Genomic DNA, 7,075 nt, shown 5'->3' with positions numbered 1-7,075 from the left:
TCCTCCGGCAGAGGCGGCGGCCGCTCTTGGCTCCTCCCTTCCCCGCCCCGCTCCGGCTGGGGCTCCTGCTCGCGCGCCCGGCCGGCTCGCGGCTGCTCCCTGCAGGCCGCCTCGCCGCCGCCGGCCCGCGCCCCCCACTCCCCGCCGCGCCCTGGGACCCGGGCCAGCCAGCCGCCCGGCCGCCCCTCGCCCGCCCCCGCCCCCGCCCCCGCCCCTGCCCCTGTCCGGCTGGGACTCGCCCTCCCCACTCCACGGCAGGAGTGGTACTTAGTGACATATTTTGAAAAAGATGTCATTTAAAAAATAGCCTTTGCCTGCTGAAAGAATGGGAGGTTTCGGGGTTTGCATCGTGGGGATGGAGAAGGGAGTATCTAGGAGCCGCCTGCACCTTATAAGTAGGGAGAAAGATTAAATACCAAACCCTTGGAGGTTTAGAGTTTGTTTCTGAGTTCGGGTCCCCTGCCAGTAACTCACTGTGTGACCTTGAGCAATCACCCCCGTTCTCGCTTTCTCGGGGGTAGAGCTTCCTCAACCTGAAAATGCGAGGGTTGGGCAGGTGATCCCTGAGGTCCTTTTACCTTCAGTCATCTATGTTTTTAATCCTTTTGGAGGTTTGTTTGCCATTACCTCCCTTCCCCACTCATATCTAAGATCACTGCCTCCCCTTTCAAATGTCGCCCTCTTCCAATACAGCCTCTTTCTGCTCACTGTCACCAGCCATGTCCTCAACAATCTGGCCCCCTTGCTGAGCTGAGGAGGGGGGCAAGACTTGCCCTACCCCCTCAACTCTCACCTTAACGGAGGTGGTATTTCCTCCCGTGTTTGCCCCCACCAAAATCCAAATGGTACAAGGGCCAAGCTAAGGAGGAGCGCGGGCTGTATAAAAATGGATTCCCTTCCCCACAGGAGAGGTCTCCACCGTCTAGCCCCACCACCCATGCGCGCACACACACACACACCTGTATTCATGGACATAAAACCAACCCAGTGACGCCAGAGCCCCTTTCATCTCGGGATCTCCCCGCGCCAGGCAGAGCTCTAATTACTCCAGCACCCCCCCCCCCCCGCCCTCCCTCCCTCCCTCCCCTACCCCCGGCCCCGCCGGTTCCCCTGCTGTCATTAGCCCAGTTTTACCAGCGGGGGCCACGGCCTTCCCACGGCTTTCAGGGCGGGGCACTGTCTCCACAGTCTGCTCTTGGAGGGGTGTGTATGTGTTAAGGAGAACTGTTCTACTAATCACCCAGTTTACATTGAAAAACAAAAATCACTTGCTAAGTGTGGGGTTCTGACCAACAGCCTATCCAAGCTGGGCTGCCCTGGCTCATCTTAGTCTCAGCCACCTGCATCCTCAGCTCTGTTGCAGCCACTTCTCTTACAGAGGGCATTGGGGTTTGCAATGCATGGGGGGAGGGTATCTCTCTTGGGACCCCCTTGGAAATCATGAGGATGAGAAGGGCAGCTGGGATGAAACCCATGGGCTGCCAAGTGGAGAGGTGGCCATGAGGGGTATGCAGTGGGGGGAGAGAGCCTGCAGTGTGTAGTGGTGGCAGCTGCAGTGGGGAATGGAGGCTGCAGTGTGCAGAGTCAGCATGCAGTAAGTGAACCTGTGGGTTCGGCCTGGGCTTGCAGTGGACATGCAACAGCTGCAGTGTGGAGCAGGAGGCTACATCATGCAGTCGGAGCAGTGTGCAGTGTGAGATGCACTGAGGGTGGCTATGTGACGTTGATGCCATCTCCTCGGTGATCAGGTATGGCTGAAACCCTTTGGAGCAAGGCTGCGGTGTACAGTGTTCAGGGTGCATGCTCTACCCTGTGTGGAACTAGTCTCTTGGGATAGGGCTGCTGTAGGAGTTGGGAGAGAATCCCAAGGCATGGGGTACATTTATGAGATGAGCTACATTTATAGTCTGCATCAATCAGGCAGAACCAGGAAGCAGTGGAGAGGTCTAGCAGAGATCTGGATTAGAGAAAGGTGACAGAATCAAGAGGGAGAAGATGAAAAAAAGTTGCTAGGGTTTTGTCTCTCCTCCATTCTGGCTTCCCCCACCAGATGTTTCTATGACAAAAGGCCTTAAATGTATTGAGCGAAGGAGATTTTTTTGAAATCCTAGACCCAGAGCCATAGAAAATGAAGTGCTGCCCTGGCCGGTTTGGCTCAGCGGTTGGCGCGTTGGCCTGCGGTACAGAGAGACCTGGGTTTGGTTCCCGCTGGGGGCACGTACCTCGGTTGCAGTTTGTCCCTGGCCCTGGTTGGGTTGTGCGGGTGGCAGCCACTTGATGTGTCCCTTCACATCGATGTTTCTCTCTCTCTCCCTTCCTCTCTCTCCCTCCCGCTCTATCTGAACAAAAAAATGGAAAAATGTCCTCGGGTGAGTATAAAAAAAAAAAAAAGAAGAAGAAAATGAAGTGCTTCCTGATCCACCTTTTTTCTCCCTCAGAGGCAGAGTGGGGCACCTGGAACTCAAAGACAAGAGTTCACCATTCCTCTCTCCCTTCCCCTGGCTCCCAATATGGGCTGCTAACAGACCTGGGCAAGGGCAAAATGAAGGGCACACTGCCTCCAAAGTAGGCATCTTCCCGGATGCCAGGATCCAGCCCAGGTCTGGGCTTATAGCCCCTACTCCTGTGTTGTATCATCACCCCGTCCACCCCACTCACCCTGCCTACTCCCCATTCTTGAAGCTTCTAGCGCTCCTCAGAGTTGTTTCATCTTCAGCTCCTGTTCTCTCCTTGCCATGAAACCCCCACCCGCCTGTCTCTTCCCATCCCCCACCTCTGCTTCAGGACTGAGTCTAGGGAAAGAGAAGGAGGGTGAGGCACAAGTGATGAAGGATAGAGACCCTCCAAGAGGGATATGCCTGGCAGTCCCCTCCCTCTTAGATTTTGGTTGCCATGGAGGCAACAGGAACAGCCTGTTCTCTGGGCTCCCATGGCAGCAGCTATAACCAGGCCCCTCCCTCTTTTCCTTCTTTCTTCCCTCCCTCCCAGACTGTTGCTAGGAAGCACCCCACGATTTCTTGAGGGTGTCACTCCTAGAAACCAGGGATCCAGATATCTTTCTGAAGAGCTTCCCCAAAAAACCTTGAAGGCAAAACCCCACACAGCACCCTCTACCCCTGCTAGGAAGCCCCAGGCTATTTGGGGGAACAGGGGATAGGCCCTCTACCACCCTGTCCTGGGAGTAGCTCTGGGTCTTGGGCCTCAGCAGTCACCTCCCCCAACTCATCTTGACCTCCTGGGCTCTGAGTGATGGCAGCAAGTGATGTGTCCAGCAGAGACTCCTTGATTCTGCAGACACAGCCCAACTTTGGGGGAGTTCTGGAAAGACCACCAGCTAAAAGAACCTAAAACCCAGGTGTTTCTTCCCCCTTAGTGACCTTTCAATCAAGAAAAGATGGTGGAAAGAAGGAAAGAAAGAGGGGACAGTTTCTGGGAGTTGGAGATCATGTGGCAGAGAGACTGGGAAATTAGCAAACAATTGTCTTGCTAAAAATAAAGTGAGCACTTAATGCCCCCTATCTATCACCTTTGTCCCATCAGGTGCCCTGGTTATGGGTCACAAACAAGGGAGCCAGGAAAGGGACTCTGGCCAGGCTGAGCCTTGCTTTTGATAGCGGAGGCAAGAAGTGAAAAAAGAAGCTTACACGTTCTCCAGGTTGTCTTTCAGGGTTTCTCCTGCTTTTTATTCATTCATTTGACAGAGAGGGAGAGAGAGAGGGAGAGAGAGAGAGAGAGAGAGAGAGAGAGAGAGAGAGAGGGAGGGAGAGGGAGAGAGAGAGGAGAAACATTGATCAGTTGCCTCCCATATGCACCCCAACCAGGGATTGAACCTGCAACCTTGGTATGTGCCCTGATGGGGAATCAAACCCACCAACTTTTGGTGTACCGCATGATGCTCCAACCAACTGAACCACACTGACCAGGGCACCACTTTTTTTTGAGTATTTATTATGTGCCAGGTAGTGGATCCCCTAAAGTTCCCAGCTTTCGTTTCACTTGCATACAAGACACCCTCATCTTGCCTATGTTGGGAGAAGAGAGAAGAGGAGGGGCAGTCTCCATTACCATAGAGTTTGGGTCTTACCATACTGCAGTCCTCCCCCTTTAGTTAAAGGCTGGCGTGGAGGCCAAGGGTATAGAGTGGCTCCCAGGACCTGGATGGAGGGGCAGTGCAAAGGAATGGCAGGCTGGACTCCGTTCTCTGCCATTGTCCAGGACTCAGGAACATAACACCTCTCTCCTCTGCACTGAGAGTGTGGAGAGGGAAGGCCTCCTTTAGGGTGTGGGAGAGGAAACTACTCGGAGGATGGTTCAAATTCTGCCTTTTGCTGTTCTCGTTGGTCTCTTTCTGGACCTCTTGTGGGTTCAATGGGAAGACAGAGACAGAGAACTGTGGAGGATCCAGGAGCTGTACTGAGGTGGGCTCATCATGTAGGTCTCTCCCCTATGCTCCCCTCCTCCAGATAGATGGAAAGCAGGCATTTCGATGCGGGGACTGGTGAAGGCAGGGGACTGGTTTGGAGCCAGCTGTGTATGAGTGTGTGGGGACGGCTGTCTTTCTTTCCCCATCCACCTGCTGCCAATTAACTCCCCATAGTGAGGGGACCCAGGCAAGCTTTCACAGGAAATATTCCATTAGGGGAGGGGAATGCCTCAGTTTCCCTCTGTGCCTTATATGCTTACCAAGTATTTCAGTGTTTCTGGGTCTAGACTCTCATCCATTTTCCTTATACTTCTTTCTAGCCTAGATAAGGGATGCCCTTGTCCCCTTGAGCATCCAAACCCTTGTTCTTTACAGCCTCTTACTGCACCCCAAGCCCCCATCCTGGCCTAGTTCCTTTTCTGCCACTGCTCCAGTGTTGCCATGTCCACTCTGCCTGGCTTGCTTCCACCTGTTCCTCTTCTCGCCAGTCAGACCCCTTCCCCAGCCAGACCAGCCAACATGATGAAGTGGTTGGAGTTCAGGGCTAAGAGAGTAGAGGTAGGAGCTCAGCCTCTATCAGTGCTGAGGGAGAAGAAATGGACAGCAAAAGAAAGTGTAGAAGAGGGGTATGTGAGAGGGGCTGTGTGAGGGGAGGGTTTCCTTGTACATTCAAAAGGTATGTCAGCATCTCTTCTCTCACGTGTTGGAGGATCATCACCATTTCCTGTCCTTGTGGTGTGGAAGACAGAGAGCTTGTGGGTCTTAGGATACTACAGTGATGTGGAGAGAAGAGGTGATCTATGGGACGGCCATCTCTGATGCTTACAGACTAGGAGTCAGGACAAAGTAGAGAAGCTGAAGATGGTCCTTGCCCAGAACTAAAGGAGTCCTTAAGCTCCTGTAGGAGTCTAGTCCTTGGGGAAACCCTGCCAAGCCTAGAGAAAGGGCTGCTGGTGAGAGGTGGGGGCACAGGGAAGGCAGATGGCCTGACTACAGAAGCCACCTTGTGACTGTGAAGTGGAAAGGAGTGCCCCCCGCCCCAGATCTGCCAGGCTTCCTGCCAGAGGGAGGTGGTTTGAGCTTAGAATATTACTATCCTCAGGACCCAGATATCCCCCACTTCCACGTAGACTGGACCCAACACCCACTAACTCAGTCAGGAGCAGTCACAAAGTCGACAGCTTCTCTCCCAGAGGAGTAGTTTGGGCTGTGAGGGATGGGAAAGAAGCTGCAGGATCCAGGAATGGCTCAAGGTGGGGGGGCCCTTGGCTGCAGTAACAGGAAAGGAATGAGAGGAGGGGAGCAGACAGAGGTAGAGTGAGGGGCCTGGGAGAGGAATGGATTCCAGGTACGTGAGAGACTGTAGAAAAACAGGGTTTGTAGCCATATCAAGTGTGTGTGTGTGTGAGTGTGTGTGTGTATGTGTGTGTGTGTGTGTTTGGCTGGGCGTGTGTGTGTGGGTGCTGATCTGGAGGTTGTGAGGAGTCTGAGTTCTCCCTCCTTCCTGCTATGGAAGCTTTGCCTACACATATTTGGCTGTTGTTTTGTATAAATACTGTTCCCCAATGGTATTACTTGTGTAAGCACAAAAGGGAGCAGAATGGAGGGGATGTGGGTGGGTATATTGGGAGGCAGAAAGGCCAAAAGCAGTAATGACCTTAGAGGGATGTGATCTGGCCCTCCTCCAGCTGCCCTCTCCCCTTCAGAACAGGGGTCCTGGTCTCCCTGTTTAGCCTGTGCTCCAGATACCCAGGATCCGATGATTTCTTGTCCTAAGGGCCACAAGTTTGCTTCCAGAGCCTGAGTGGGCTGCTCTCCAGATTCATTTCCCTGAGGACTGATTTGCCACTGAAAGGGTAGTCAAGAGTGGTTGTTGGGGAATATGGATGGAGCTTGGATTCATGAACTAGGATATCAAGCTTCCCAGAGTGTGGGATGGGGAGCTGAAAATCGGAGTGGCAGGACACACTGGCTGGGGCCTCCATGTTTGCTCTTGTCCCTGGTTGTAAATCTTAAGGACAACCTGTTCACAGAACGACAAGGATGAAGGCTGTGTATGGGGAGACTCAGACATTGGAACCAGAAGTGGGTAAAGCATTTGCTTTTGGGCTTCTCACTGAGGGGAAAGAAGGGCCAATGCCTGAAGCCATGGACATAATTACCTACAATATGGTTCCATAGGATAAGAGAGATACCTTTTTTTTTTTTTTTTAATCCTTACCCAAGGACATTTTTGCATTTATCTTCAGTTGAACGGGAGGGAGAGAGGGAGGAAGAGAGAAATGTCGATGTGAGAGAGACACACCGAGTGGTTACCACCCACATGCTTTTTAAAAAAGAATAGCTTTGCCCTGGCCGGTTTGGCTCAGCGGTTAGAGCGTGGGCCTGCGGTCCAGAGAGACTCGGGTTCAGTTCCCGCTAAGGGCATGTACCATGGTTGCAGTTTGTCCCCGGCCCTGGTTGGGTGTGGGTGGCAGCCGCTTGATGTGTACCTTTCACATCGATGTTTCTCTCTCTCTCTCTCTTCCTCCTGCTCTACCTGAACGAAAAATGAAAAAGTGTCCTTGGGTGAGGATAAAAATAATAATAATAATAAATAAATAAAAAAGAATAGCTTTAGCCCTGGCCGGTTTGGCTCAGCGGTTAGAGCGT

The sequence above is a fragment of the Molossus molossus genome, unplaced genomic scaffold (genome assembly GCF_014108415.1).
Source record: "Molossus molossus isolate mMolMol1 unplaced genomic scaffold, mMolMol1.p scaffold_m16_p_19, whole genome shotgun sequence".
Taxonomy (NCBI): domain Eukaryota; kingdom Metazoa; phylum Chordata; class Mammalia; order Chiroptera; family Molossidae; genus Molossus; species Molossus molossus.
The sequence above is the reverse complement of the archived record's forward strand: the minus strand, read 5'-3'. Positions refer to the sequence as shown.